Consider the following 15,427-nt stretch of genomic DNA (forward strand, 5'->3'; position numbering starts at 1 on the left):
GATTCACATGCCATTAAAATGCATGAAATAAGCCAAAGTGTTCTTGTGGCGCTGTTTGGTTTAAAATGGGAACCAAAGAGGGCGAAGTTCAAAGCAGATTTGAATGATCCACTCCCACCCGCAATGATTATCAAAACATGAAACCACCCAATCCAAATCCACCTTAGCATTCTTAGCAATTTGTTGCACCCGGCCCGATTCTCCTCGCTTTGTGAAAATGGACATGCCGTAGAATATTCTAGCTATATGTATTACTATCCTTAATGATGGCCATGTTGGTTTTGACGGGCAGCGGCAAGGGTCACCTCTCGTGATCTGGGGAAAGGACGCGACGCCGACAACGAAGACGCGACCCAACAGGCTAACACGAAACCTTGAAAGGGGTGAGACTTCTTGGGGGTGAGTTCTTTTTTAGTTCAACCGAAGAGAAAATGTAGCCGGGGAGTTCCAAACGTGCAATTAGGCTTGAACGCGAGAGAAGGGCCCTTTTTTACACGTGGGCCGGGGCTTCTTTTGAAAGCCACGGGGCTGGTCGATCTTTTTCTCATCGGTTTGGCTTCGGCCTCCCGATGATATGTCGTACCAGTTAATTGCTCGCTTTCTCTGCTCTGCGGTGTGGCTTGTCCTTCCGCAATGCAGAAAAGCGTTATGCAACATTCATACTGGGCTAGTTTTCAAAGGGAACCAGAGAGAGACCTCGTGTTCGGGCCCAATCGGACGTCACAAGTATGTAGAACCACCACATTTTACGCCATATATTCCTTGTTTTTTTTTTTTTCTTTTGGCGTTCTGACTATGAAGGGAATAATTAACTGCACTAATCACAGCCGGGGGGCCAAACATGTGTAGAAATCGGGCTTGAACGCGAGAAGGGTCCTTTTTTTACACGTGGGCGGGGGCTTCTTTTGAAAGCCACGGGTCTGGTCGCTCTTTTTCTCGTCGGTTTGGCTTCGGCCTCCCGATGTGAACTAATTGCCATACCAGAGTTGCTATAGCTTTCTCTGACTGCGGTGTGGCTTGTCCTTCCGCAATGCAGAAAAGCGATATTCAATATTCGTGCTGGGCTAGCTTCTTTTAAGGGACCAGAGCCCTCGTGTTCGGGCCCAATCGGACGTCACAAGTAGAACCACCACATTTTACACCATTCCTTGTTTTTTTTTTTTTTTTTTTTTTTGGCGTTCTGATTATGAAGGGAATAATTAACTGCACTAATCACAGCCGGGGGGCCAAACATGTGTAGAGATCGGGCTTGAACGCGAGAATAAGGGCCCTTTTTTGCACGTGGGCGGGGGCTTCTTTTGAAGAAGCCACGGGTCTGGTCGCTCTTTTTCTCATCGGTTTGGCTTCGGCCTCCCGATGTGAACTAATTGCCACACCAGAGTTGCTAGCTTTCTCTGACTGCGGTGTGGCTTGTCCTTCCGCAATGCAGAAAAGCGATATGCAAATATTCATACTGGGCTAGTTTTCAAAGGGAACCAGAGAGAGACCTCGTGTTCGGGCCCAATCGGACGTCACAAGTATGTAGAACCACCACATTTTACGCCATTCCTTGTTTTTTTTTCTTTTGGCGTTCTGACTCCGAAGGGAATAATTAACTGCACTAATCACAGCCGGGGGGCCAAACATGTGTAGAGATCGGGCTTGAACGCGAGAATAAGGGCCCTTTTTTGCACGTGGGCGGGGGCTTCTTTTGAAGAAGCCACGGGTCTGGTCGCTCTTTTTCTCATCGGTTTGGCTTCGGCCTCCCGATGTGAACTAATTGCCATACCAGAGTTGCTAGCTTTCTCTGACTGCGGTGTGGCTTGTCCTTCCGCAATACAGAAAAGCGTTATTCAATATGTATTTGTGCTGGGCTAGCTTCTTTTAAGGGACCAGAGCCCTCGTGTCCGGGCCCAATCGGACTTGACAAGTATAGATTTTGTCTTTTTCCCTCTCCCTTAATTCCCACGTTACCATTTGGTGCAAGGTTTTGCTATATAAATTTTGCCAGTTTTTCTCTGTCACTTTAAACAATTTATTGTTGATTATATTTATTTTAAATAATTTCTCCCAGCATGTCCCTGAGTAGTTTATCATCCCCGTTAATGTATTTGAATATGTTTGTTGTTTCATGTCGTACGCGCCCGCGACAACAAGCTGCCGATGTGCACATATATGGATGGCCCTTCTCGCCTCGATGACCGACGAGGCTTAAATTTTGTGAAATTTGGTGAGAGCATGATCGACTTAATCGGAGAAACAACGCATTTTAAAATGGTGAGTATCACGTGTTGCCGTAATGCGTCTCAATTTTAAATTCTAGTTCTTTTCGACAGTTTACTGATGTTGTTGTTGGCTAAAGTTGTATGAAACGATGAGAATTTGCTCTGCAATAGCCACCTTTCGATAATAAAATTCGCTACCAAAATTTACATTTCTTTTTTAAAGCTGGGCATTTTCATCTGCTCATCTAATTTTGGTCGTGAGCATGATCACCTTTTTAGTGCTCGACTACGTCTGCTCGTGAGCATGCTGACGTCGGAGGGTGCATGCTCACTTGCATGTGCTCATGCTCAATGGACCTTTGCCCAGGGGTGCTCATGAGCAAAATATGCTCAATCTGGTTGTGGAATTTATTTTTTTAATTTTTTTTTTGCTCAAATAAAAATTAAATCATTTAAAACCTTAGATTTAATTTTGAATATTAATATCAAGGAAAAAATTTTCTTCATATTAATTGCGTTGCTGTGTACTGTATTGATATAATTTTAAATTACACTTCAAAATTATACTTGGATTAATTCAACTAGATTTCGGCACCAAAAAAGTTGCCCTTTTCAAAGAGATAAAACAGTCTAATAATCAATAGCGATTTTCACATTAATCATTTTTTACTTTTGAAAGTGAAACAATTTTGAAAAAGAAACCACTTTGGAAGTCAATTCTTGTCGATTATGAATCTCACACAATATACCAATAAGGTGGTATGCGCAAATCTAGAATAATTAATTCTTCTCTTGTTCTAGAAGTGGAAACATGGATATAATTTCCAAGGACCAATGTACACGTTTTTCCTCTGGAGGCTTTGCTGGCACTTCTTGGGGAATATTCAATAGAAAGTATATAATTATTCCTGCAGAATCTTTTTTTCCTTAATTAAAATTCCAATTAAAAAAATTATCTCACCGGATGGAGCGATACACATCCTTAACAATATATAAAATTTGATTATTTCAACAAAGACAAAAATTATATTTCAAGCAATTCCATACTGAATTTAATCACCGGACAGAAAATTGACAGTTAAGAATGTGATTTGAAGTATATCAAAATTTGTGCGCTCTTGTCGGAAATTAAATGACAATTGGTGGGGTTGGGTTGCTTTTATCTAATGACACCTGACAAATATCTGTGAATGCCAAATTAGCTTTATTCAATTGCTTGTGAATATTTTATTTAAAAAAATTTGCTACTGTTAATAACTGGAAATATCATAAGCAGTAGAGTTTTGGAAGGAAAAATGCAACTAGTTATTTGTTGAGAGTAAAAACCAAATGTTGGAATGAAGAAGTTAGGTTCAAGTGGAAAAAATATTAGTTTGTGTCTTAATCAGTCACTTTGCATTAGTAAAAGTCTTACTAAGCTCTTTGAATGACTGCAGCTGCAACCAAGTCCAAAAGTGTCAGAAAAATTGAAAATTGTTGATAAGTTTGCAGGTCGTCTCTGTGATTTTATCGAGCCAGAGTGACCAGCGAGTTAAACTTGTTCACTAAGCTTAACCATGGTTGCAATTAAATTTTAATTAGATTTTAATGAATAAACTCCAATTCAGTTTACTGTTATTATATTTTGAAACAAGTTACTTTAAATTTTTTGTAATAGTTTTTTTGCCTCTGCTTTGCTGCAGTGAAGAGCTATTCTGTATATGAACTTGTTCATCAAATTGCGAGGCTGATTAAGCACTATCTGCATCAGCATTTTACATATCCCACATTCAAATTGTAAGAAGGTTTTCTACTCCTGCACACCTTCTTGGTTTTTCAAACACCGCCATCATGTTATTGCCGCAAATAAGCTGAACCTTTTTATTTTACCTTGGTTCAGAAGAGAAATGAGCACAGCTAGTTGGACCGATAAATTTTTCAACCCTCTTTGCACAATTGGAATCAATTCATGGTGGGTGATATTTCATTATAAACATAAATGTTGAATTGTATGGAATTTGTGGCTAAATTTGTATTTATTGTGGTGAAAAAGTCAAGACTCGGTTGAATTCACTCATTGATAGGAAAAAATGAATGTGAACATTTGTCTTCTTTTAGTTGTTGGCCGCCCCTGCATCCTCTTGTGAGTCGGCTGAGGCGCCAGTGCAAGGTCCCCCCAGCCACGGAGTCCCTCCCGCAGCCCAGGCAGAGTTGCCAAGGCCATGATCCACCGCTGTAACCAGCAAACCTGGTCACTTTCGAGAACGCCGACTGAGGTGAGTGCCAAAGTTCAATTTTTAAGCAATTCGTTGCCTTCCAAAATATATTTTTTTTTCTATTGTCACAAATTCAAAGCAGTTTGTTCCAATGTTTCTCCTCTCCTGGCGATACGCGATCATTTTATGGCAACTTCATTTTCTCAATACTACAGAAAATTTGAACTTGTATTATTGACTGCTATCTTTGGAAGAAATTAGACGCTCCCGTTGTGCCGGTTACCTAAATTGGCCATCTAAGGGCTTACTTGTACCGGCGTCCGCCTCAATTCATTCAGTTTATTTTACTTTTAAACCTAATCGAACAAATGATCGGAGCAAAATAACCAAACCATGAAATCAAGCAAAAGTGTCTAACTTGATTCAGCGTAATTTTTGAGATTCCATGAATTCTGATTGAAACGCGGCTAGAAGCAATTTTGTGAATTGTTCTATTGAGCAAAATTCGTTAACAAAATGTGTTTATAAGTCAAAATGAAATTCTCCGAGCTTGAAATTTGGCCTTAGTCCTTAACCATATTTTTCCATTTTCAATTTAATAATTACTATTATTGAATGCCAAAAACATTTTCACAGAAAAAAATTAGGGTTTTATTATTTTTTTTATAGCTTCCTAAAGTTTTCAGTGTTGTTAAATTGCTAAAACCCGTCTTGTTCATATCAATCCATGTAATAAAAAATAATAACGCTGTTGGCTGTGGTAAAATTCATATGCAAATTTAGTTCACCCGCTGGAATCTGGACGTTTTGTGATAAAAATGTACTTACATAGAAGTTGATCTTAAAGAATGAAGATATAGATATCTAAAGATCTTTAATCAGCAACATCAAAAATATTTGCTGATTTATGTTGTATTTATCGGGATATAAGAAGCTTGTATATAAAATTTACGGAGATTAAACTTCTCTCCTGAGATAACTGTTGTATTTTGAACCGAATTGATTGATGTTTTTAAATATTATTGAGACTTTAAATGGTTTTTTCGCGTAACGTCTATCAACACGCTGTATTGATTTGACCGGTGTTAGAATCATCAGTTTAATTAACTTCTTATTAAAAAAACACATCATTTTTCGCTCTCGTATTTTTGCTTCCGGTGTTTAACATTCCTATCCTTCATTATTTGTTTCTAAAATTAACTAATTATAAATTTGTGCGGTTAAAGTTTATCGTCTATCATGACGCTAAAATTATCTGATTATTTTGTATTTATCGGGATATAAGAAGCTTGTATATAAAATTTACGGAGATTAAACTTCTCTCCTGAGATACCTGTTGTATTTTGAACCTAATTGATTGATGTTTTTTAATATTATTGAGACTTTAAATGGTTTTTTCGCGTAACGTCTATCAACACGCTGTATTGATTTGACCGGTGTTAGAATCATCAGTTTAATTAACTTCTTATTAAAAAAAAAACATTATTTTCGGCTCTCGTGTTTTTGCGTCCGGTGTTTAACAGTCCTGTCCTTCATTATTTGTTTCTATGTTTAACTAATTATAAATTTGTGCGGTTAAAGTTTATCGTCTATCATGACGCTAAAATTAGCTGATTATGTTGTATTTATCGGGATGTAAGAAGCTTGTACAGGTTGGCCCATAAGTAGTCCGTGATCTTTGACAGCTCGCCACGGGCGAACCGTTGGTCGAATTTGAAAAATCTGCACAGATTCTGAAAGCCCAACTTTCTACAAATTTGCCTGGCATAGTAAGAATTTTGCCAGAGTTGAAATTGTAATTGTTTTAAAAGGAAAACTAAAAAATGAGAAAGTGCCTTATGGGACTTCCCATATAGCAGCATTATGAGTGTCGGAAGTTCAAAGTGAAAATCATGTTTTTTAGGTAAATCGACCCTCCTGAACACGAATCCGTGGTCGGTTTTTTGAAATTCTCATTATTTCTAATTTTTTCCCTCAATTTGCAAATATTTGCAAAATGTGCCAAAAAAACTAACACGTGGAGATAGAAATCTGAAAATTGCTGGAGGGGTGCATCTTGAACATAACAACAACGTAATTTTTCCATACTTGCTATTTTCCGGAAAATTGACCATTTTCACAAGGGGTCCACATTTTGGTCGATTTCTCGATTTCTATGGGAGTTAAAAACAAAAGTTAAAGTGATTCTGAAAGCTGATTAATTTTCCTATCTTTCCTCTGTGAACATTAACTTTCCAACACTGGCTGCTTTTCCGGAAAATTGAAGGAAAAAATTAACTTATTTTTCCCCGAGAGTATGCAACCCGCAACAGAAAGTCTAAATAGCCAAAATGTAGCTTGGTTCTTTGGCAAGACACCCCTAAAATTTCAAAACTTTTCCTCCAGCCGTTTTTCCGCAATCGCCGATTTTCCCGACCCCTTTTGGGAAAAATAAAACTTTTCCGGAAAGGCATGTGTGATGAATCATTCGATTAGGCACGTCAAGGAGATGCTAGAAATGAATTTTTATCAAAATCGGATCATTTTTCAAATTTTCAGAGCAGTTTGAAAAATGAACTTTTTTTAATTTACAAAAACTGCTCTGAAAATTTGAAAAATGATCCGATTTTGATAAAAATTCATTTCTAGCATCTCCTTGACGTGCCTAATCGAATGATTCATCACACATGCCTTTCCGGAAAAGTTTTATTTTTCCCAAAAGAGGTCGGGAAAATCGGCGATTGCGGAAAAACGGCTGGAGGAAAAGTTTTGAAATTTTAGGGGTGTCTTGCCAAAGAACCAAGCTACATTTTGGCTATTTAGACTTTCTGTTGCGGGTTGCATACTCTCGGGGAAAAATAAGTTAATTTTTTCCTTCAATTTTCCGGAAAAGCAGCCAGTGTTGAAAAGTTAATGTTCACAGAGGAAAGATAGGAAATTTAATCAGCTTTCAGAATCACTTTAACTTTTGTTTTTAACTCCCATAGAAATCGAGAAATAGACCAAAACGTGGACCCCTTGTGAAAATGGTCAATTTTCCGGAAAATAGCAAGTATGGAAAAATTACGTTGTTGTTATGTTCAAGATGCACCCCTCCAGCAATTTTCAGATTTTTATCTCCACGTGTTAGTTTTTTTGGCACATTTTGCAAATATTTGCAAATTGAGGGAAAAAATTAGAAATAATGAGAATTTCAAAAAACCGACCACGGATTCGTGTTCAGGAGGGTCGATTTACCTAAAAAACATGATTTTCACTTTGAACTTCCGACACTCATAATGCTGCTATATGGGAAGTCCCATAAGGCACTTTCTCATTTTTTAGTTTTCCTTTTAAAACAATTACAATTTCAACTCTGGCAAAATTCTTACTATGCCAGGCAAATTTGTAGAAAGTTGGGCTTTCAGAATCTGTGCAGATTTTTCAAATTCGACCAACGGTTCGCCCGTGGCGAGCTGTCAAAGATCACGGACTACTTATGGGCCAACCTGTATATAAAATTTACGGAGATTAAACTTCTCTCCTGAGATACCTGTTGTATTTTGAACCTAATTGATTGATGTTTTTTAATATTATTGAGACTTTAAATGGTTTTTTCGCGTAGCGTCTATCAACACGCTGTATTGATTTGACCGGTGTTAGAATCATCAGTTTAATTAACTTCTTATTAGAAAAAAAACATTATTTTCGGCTCTCGTGTTTTTGCGTCCGGTGTTTAACAGTCCTGTCCTTCATTATTTGTTTCTAAGTTTAAATAATTATTAATTTGTGCGGTTCAAGTTTTTCGTCTATCATGACGCTAAAATTAGCTGATTATGTTGTATTTATCCAGATGTAAGAAGCTTGTATATAAAATTTACGGAGATTAAACTTCTCTCCTGAGATACCTGTTGTATTTTGAACCTAATTGATTGATGTTTTTTAATATTATTGAGACTTTAAATGGTTTTTTCGCGTAACGTCTATCAACACGCTGTATTGATTTGACCGGTGTTAGAATCATCAGTTTAATTAACTTCTTATTAAAAAATAAACATTATTTTCGGCTCTCCTGTTTTTGCGTCCGGTGTTTAACAGTCCTGTCCTTCATTATTTGTTTTTATGTTTAACTAATTATAAATTTGTGCGGTTAATGTTTATCGTCTATCATGACGCTAAAATTAGCTGATTATGTTGTATTTATCGGGATGTAAGAAGCTTGTATATAAAATTTACGGAGATAAAAGTTCTCTCCTGAGATACCTGTTGTATTTTGAACCTAATTGATTGATGTTTTTTAATATTATTGAGACTTTAAATGGTTTTTTCGCGTAACGTCTATCAACACGCTGTATTGATTTGACCGGTGTTAGAATCTTCAGTTTAATTAACTTCTTATTAGAAAAAAAACATTATTTTTGGCTCTCGTGTTTTTGCGTCCGGTGTTTAACAGTCCTGTCCTTCATTATTTGTTTCTATGTTTAACTATTTATAAATTTGTGCGGTTAAAGTTTATCGTCTATCATGACGCTAAAATTAGCTGATTATGTTGTATTTGTCGGGATGTAAGAAGCTTGTATATAAAATTTACGGAGATTAAACTTCTCTCCTGTGATACCTGTTGTATTTTGAACCTAATTGATTGATGCTTTTTAATATTATTGAGACTTTAAATGGTTTTTTCGCGTAACGTCTATCAACACGCTGTATTGATTTGACCGGTGTTAGAATCTTCAGTTTAATTAACTTCTTATTAGAAAAAAAACATTATTTTCGGCTTTCGTGTTTTTGCGTCCGGTGTTTAACAGTCCTGTCCTTCATTATTTGTTTCTAAGTTAAACTAATTATAAATTTGTGCGGTTAATGTTTATCGTCTATCATGACGCTAAAATTAGCTGATTATGTTGTATTTATCGGGATGTAAGAAGCTTGTATATAAAATTTACGGAGATTAAACTTCTCTCCTGAGATACCTGTTGTATTTTGAACCTAATTGATTGATGTTTTTTAATATTATTGAGACTTTAAATGGTTTTTTCGCGTAACGTCTATCAACACGCTGTATTGATTTGACCGGTGTTAGAATCATCAGTTTAATTAACTTCTTATTAAAAAAAAAACATTATTTTCGGCTCTCGTGTTTTTGCGTCCGGTGTTTAACAGTCCTGTCCTTCATTATTTGTTTCTATGTTTAACTAATTATAAATTTGTGCGGTTAAAGTTTATCGTCTATCATGACGCTAAAATTAGCTGATTATGTTGTATTTATCGGGATGTAAGAAGCTTGTATATAAAATTTACGGAGATTAAACTTCTCTCCTGAGATACCTGTTGTATTTTGAACCTAATTGATTGATGTTTTTTAATATTATTGAGACTTTTAATGGTTTTTTCGCGTAACGTCTATCAACACGGTGTATTGATTTGACCGGTGTTAGAATCTTCAGTTTAATTAACTTCTTATTTGAAAAAAAACATTATTTTCGGCTCTCGTGGTTTTGCGTCCGGTGTTTAACAGTCCTGTCCTTCATTATTTGTTTCTGTGTTTAACTATTTATAAATTTGTGCGGTTAAAGTTTATCGTCTATCATGACGCTAAAATTAGCTGATTATGTTGTATTTATCGGGATGTAAGAAGCTTGTATATAAAATTTACGGAGATTAAACTTCTCTCCTGTGATACCTGTTGTATTTTGAACCTAATTGATTGATGTTTTTTAATATTATTGAGACTTTAAATGGTTTTTTCGCGTAACGTCTATCAACACGCTGTATTGATTTGACCGGTGTTATAATCTTCAGTTTAATTAACTTCTTATTAAAAAATAAACATTATTTTCGGCTCTCCTGTTTTTGCGTCCGGTGTTTAACAGTCCTGTCCTTCATTATTTGTTTTTATGTTTAACTAATTATAAATTTGTGCGGTTAATGTTTATCGTCTATCATGACGCTAAAATTAGCTGATTATGTTGTATTTATCGGGATGTAAGAAGCTTGTATATAAAATTTACGGAGATAAAAGTTCTCTCCTGAGATACCTGTTGTATTTTGAACCTAATTGATTGATGTTTTTTAATATTATTGAGACTTTAAATGGTTTTTTCGCGTAACGTCTATCAACACGCTGTATTGATTTGACCGGTGTTAGAATCTTCAGTTTAATTAACTTCTTATTAGAAAAAAAACATTATTTTTGGCTCTCGTGTTTTTGCGTCCGGTGTTTAACAGTCCTGTCCTTCATTATTTGTTTCTATGTTTAACTATTTATAAATTTGTGCGGTTAAAGTTTATCGTCTATCATGACGCTAAAATTAGCTGATTATGTTGTATTTGTCGGGATGTAAGAAGCTTGTATATAAAATTTACGGAGATTAAACTTCTCTCCTGTGATACCTGTTGTATTTTGAACCTAATTGATTGATGCTTTTTAATATTATTGAGACTTTAAATGGTTTTTTCGCGTAACGTCTATCAACACGCTGTATTGATTTGACCGGTGTTAGAATCTTCAGTTTAATTAACTTCTTATTAGAAAAAAAACATTATTTTCGGCTTTCGTGTTTTTGCGTCCGGTGTTTAACAGTCCTGTCCTTCATTATTTGTTTCTAAGTTAAACTAATTATAAATTTGTGCGGTTAATGTTTATCGTCTATCATGACGCTAAAATTAGCTGATTATGTTGTATTTATCGGGATGTAAGAAGCTTGTATATAAAATTTACGGAGATTAAACTTCTCTCCTGAGATACCTGTTGTATTTTGAACCTAATTGATTGATGTTTTTTAATATTATTGAGACTTTAAATGGTTTTTTCGCGTAACGTCTATCAACACGCTGTATTGATTTGACCGGTGTTAGAATCATCAGTTTAATTAACTTCTTATTAAAAAAAAAACATTATTTTCGGCTCTCGTGTTTTTGCGTCCGGTGTTTAACAGTCCTGTCCTTCATTATTTGTTTCTATGTTTAACTAATTATAAATTTGTGCGGTTAAAGTTTATCGTCTATCATGACGCTAAAATTAGCTGATTATGTTGTATTTATCGGGATGTAAGAAGCTTGTATATAAAATTTACGGAGATTAAACTTCTCTCCTGAGATACCTGTTGTATTTTGAACCTAATTGATTGATGTTTTTTAATATTATTGAGACTTTTAATGGTTTTTTCGCGTAACGTCTATCAACACGGTGTATTGATTTGACCGGTGTTAGAATCTTCAGTTTAATTAACTTCTTATTTGAAAAAAAACATTATTTTCGGCTCTCGTGTTTTTGCGTCCGGTGTTTAACAGTCCTGTCCTTCATTATTTGTTTCTATGTTTAACTATTTATAAATTTGTGCGGTTAAAGTTTATCGTCTATCATGACGCTAAAATTAGCTGATTATGTTGTATTTATCGGGATGTAAGAAGCTTGTATATAAAATTTACGGAGATTAAACTTCTCTCCTGTGATACCTGTTGTATTTTGAACCTAATTGATTGATGTTTTTTAATATTATTGAGACTTTAAATGGTTTTTTCGCGTAACGTCTATCAACACGCTGTATTGATTTGACCGGTGTTATAATCTTCAGTTTAATTAACTTCTTATTAGAAAAAAAACATTATTTTCGGCTCTCGTGTTTTTGCGTCCGGTGTTTAACAGTCCTGTCCTTCATTATTTGTTTCTAAGTTAAACTAATTATAAATTTGTGCGGTTAATGTTTATCGTCTATCATGACGCTAAAATTAGCTGATTATGTTGTATTTATCGGGATGTAATAAGCTTGTATATAAAATTTACGGAGATTAAACTTCTCTCCTGAGATACCTGTTGTATTTTGAACCTAATTGATTGATGTTTTTTAATATTATTGAGACTTTAAATGGTTTTTTCGCGTAACGTCTATCAACACGCTGTATTGATTTGACCGGTGTTAGAATCTTCAGTTTAATTAACTTCTTATTAGAAAAAAAACATTATTTTCGGCTCTCGTGTTTTTGCGTCCGGTGTTTAACAGTCCTGTCCTTCATTATTTGTTTCTATGTTTAACTAATTATAAATTTGTGCGGTTAAAGTTTATCGTCTATCATGACGCTAAAATTAGCTGATTATGTTGTATTTATCGGGATGTAAGAAGCTTGTATATAAAATTTACGGAGATTAAACTTCTCTCCTGAGATACCTGTTGTATTTTGAACCTAATTGATTGATGTTTTTTAATATTATTGAGACTTTAAATGGTTTTTTCGCGTAACGTCTATCAACACGCTGTATTGATTTGACCGGTGTTAGAATCTTCAGTTTAATTAACTTCTTATTAGAAAAAAAACATTATTTTCGGCTCTCGTGTTTTTGCGTCCGGTGTTTAACAGTCCTGTCCTTCATTATTTGTTTCTATGTTTAACTAATTATAAATTTGTGCGGTTAAAGTTTATCGTCTATCATGACGCTAAAATTAGCTAATTATGTTGTATTTATCGGGATGTAAGAAGCTTGTATATAAATTTTACGGAGATTAAACTTCTCTCCTGAGATACCTGTTGTATTTTGAACCTAATTGATTGATGTTTTTTAATATTATTGAGACTTTAAATGGTTTTTTCGCGTAACGTCTATCAACACGCTGTATTGATTTGACCGGTGTTAGAATCTTCAGTTTAATTATCTTCTTATTAGAAAAAAAACATTATTTTCGGCTCTCGTGTTTTTGCGTCCGGTGTTTAACAGTCCTGTCCTTCATTATTTGTTTCTATGTTTAACTTATTATAAATTTGTGCGGTTAAAGTTTATCGTCTATCATGAGGCTAAAATTAGCTGATTATGTTGTATTTATCGGGATGTAAGAAGCTTGTATATAAAATTTACGGAGATTAAACTTCTCTCCTGAGATACCTGTTGTATTTTGAACCTAATTGATTGATGTTTTTTAATATTATTGAGACTTTAAATGGTTTTTTCGCGTAACGTCTATCAACACGCTGTATTGATTTGACCGGTGTTAGAATCATCAGTTTAATCAACTTCTTATTAGAAAAAACACATTATTTTCGGCTCTCGTGTTTTTGCGTCCGGTGTTTAACAGTCCTGTCCTTCATTATTTGTTTCTAAGTTAAACTAATTATAAATTTGTGCGGTTAATGTTTATCGTCTATCATGACGCTAAAATTAGCTGATTATGTTGTATTTATCGGGATGTAAGAAGCTTGTATATAAAATTTACGGAGATTAAACTTCTCTCCTGAGATACCTGTTGTATTTTGAACCTAATTGATATATGTTTTTTAATATTATTGAGACTTTAAATGGTTTTTTCGCGTAACGTCTATCAACACGCTGTATTGATTTGACCGGTGTTAGAATCATCAGTTTAATTAACTTCTTATTAAAAAAACACATTATTTTTCGCTCTCGTATTTTTGCTTCCGGTGCTTAACATTCCTATCCTTCATTATTTGTTTCTAAAATTAAATAATTATAAATTTGTGCGGTTAAAGTTTATCGTCTATCATGACGCTAAAATTATCTGATTATGTTGTATTTATCGGGATATAAGAAGCTTGTATATAAAATTTACGGAGATTAAACTTCTCTCCTGAGATACCTGTTGTATTTTGAACCTAATTGATTGATGTTTTTTAATATTATTGAGACTTTAAATGGTTTTTTCGCGTAACGTCTATCAACACGCTGTATTGATTTGACCGGTGTTAGAATCATCAGTTTAATCAACTTCTTATTAGAAAAAACACATTATTTTCGGCTCTCGTGTTTTTGCGTCCGGTGTTTAACAGTCCTGTCCTTCATTATTTGTTTCTAAGTTAAACTAATTATAAATTTGTGCGGTTAATGTTTATCGTCTATCATGACGCTAAAATTAGCTGATTATGTTGTATTTATCGGGATGTAAGAAGCTTGTATATAAAATTTACGGAGATTAAACTTCTCTCCTGAGATACCTGTTGTATTTTGAACCTAATTGATTGATGTTTTTTAATATTATTGAGACTTTAAATGGTTTTTTCGCGTAACGTCTATCAACACGCTGTATTGATTTGACCGGTGTTAGAATCATCAGTTTAATCAACTTCTTATTAGAAAAAACACATTATTTTCGGCTCTCGTGTTTTTGCGTCCGGTGTTTAACAGTCCTGTCCTTCATTAATTGTTTCTATGTTTAACTAATTATAAATTTGTGCGGTTAAAGTTTATCGTCTATCATGACGCTAAAATTAGCTGATTATGTTGTATTTATCGGGATGTAAGAAGCTTGTATATAAAATTTACGGAGATTAAACTTCTCTCCTGAGATACCTGTTGTATTTTGAACCTAATTGATTGATGTTTTTTAATATTATTGAGACTTTAAATGGTTTTTTCGCGTAACGTCTATCAACACGCTGTATTGATTTGACCGGTGTTAGAATCTTCAGTTTAATTAACTTCTTATTAGAAAAAAAACATTATTTTCGGCTCTCGTGTTTTTGCGTCCGGTGTTTAACAGTCCTGTCCTTCATTATTTGTTTCTATGTTTAACTATTTATAAATTTGTGCGGTTAAAGTTTATCGTCTATCATGACGCTAAAATTAGCTGATTATGTTGTATTTATCGGGATGTAAGAAGCTTGTATATAAAATTTACGGAGATTAAACTTCTCTCCTGTGATACCTGTTGTATTTTGAACCTAATTGATTGATGTTTTTTAATATTATTGAGACTTTAAATGGTTTTTTCGCGTAACGTCTATCAACACGCTGTATTGATTTGACCGGTGTTAGAATCTTCAGTTTAATTAACTTCTTATTAGAAAAAAAAACATTATTTTCGGCTCTCGTGTTTTTGCGTCCGGTGTTTAACAGTCCTGTCCTTCATTATTTGTTTCTAAGTTAAACTAATTATAAATTTGTGCGGTTAATGTTTATCGTCTATCATGACGCTAAAATTAGCTGATTATGTTGTATTTATCGGGATGTAAGAAGCTTGTATATAAAATTTACGGAGATTAAACTTCTCTCCTGAGATACCTGTTGTATTTTGAACCTAATTGATTGATGTTTTTTAATATTATTGAGACTTTAAATGGTTT

General features: G+C 34.4%; 1 protein-coding gene across 2 annotated transcripts in view; it reads left to right on the forward strand.

Moving 5' to 3' along the window:
• The first annotated feature begins 1,218 nt into the window (after window positions 1–1,218).
• LOC132194602 (NFX1-type zinc finger-containing protein 1-like) overlaps window positions 1,219–15,427 on the forward strand; it is a 124,076-nt gene continuing 109,867 nt past the window's right edge. Inside the window, exons 1-3 of one of the 2 annotated variants that reach the window (XM_059615982.1) lie at window positions 1,219–2,256; window positions 3,006–3,098; window positions 4,302–4,459. The gene's annotated coding sequence lies outside the window, so the exon portion shown is untranslated. The remainder of the gene's footprint in view (window positions 2,257–3,005; window positions 3,099–4,301; window positions 4,460–15,427) is intronic. The other variant, XM_059615983.1, reaches the window with a different exon arrangement.

This window comes from Neocloeon triangulifer, unplaced genomic scaffold (genome assembly GCF_031216515.1).
Source record: "Neocloeon triangulifer isolate White Clay Creek 2 clone unplaced genomic scaffold, ASM3121651v1 ptg000008l, whole genome shotgun sequence".
Taxonomy (NCBI): Eukaryota; Metazoa; Arthropoda; class Insecta; order Ephemeroptera; family Baetidae; genus Neocloeon; species Neocloeon triangulifer.